The sequence below is a fragment of the Penaeus monodon genome, chromosome 30 (genome assembly GCF_015228065.2).
Source record: "Penaeus monodon isolate SGIC_2016 chromosome 30, NSTDA_Pmon_1, whole genome shotgun sequence".
NCBI lineage: Eukaryota > Metazoa > Arthropoda > Malacostraca > Decapoda > Penaeidae > Penaeus > Penaeus monodon.
The window spans coordinates 11,559,481-11,559,865 of record NC_051415.1 but is presented as its reverse complement, the minus strand read 5'-3'; positions in this window follow the sequence as shown (position 1 = coordinate 11,559,865).

Below are 385 nucleotides of genomic sequence, written 5' to 3'. Positions count from 1 at the left end.
AATGTTTAGCAAGAATTAAAGCGACGAAAAAAAAAAACAAGGCTAAAACGGACAGACTCAACCTAGCCGCCACATCAACAGCAGAAGGGAAAGGCCGTTTCTAGTCCCCTCATAGTAGCTAGTAGAAAGCTGCGGTAAAGAGCTCTGGGTTATCCTATTCCTATTCCCACAAAGATAAGTATGATAACTCACCCCCCCCTTCCCACCCATTCCATCCTATACCCACTCGAAATAAAGTAAAGATATACTTATCCTATATATACATGTGCCTTAACCATTGAAACTACATATACACTCACCTGAGTAGAAATATAGTAATGCCCCTCCCCCGCACCTACACCCACAAGCCTACACTTACAAAAGTAGAAATACTAAACCCACCTTC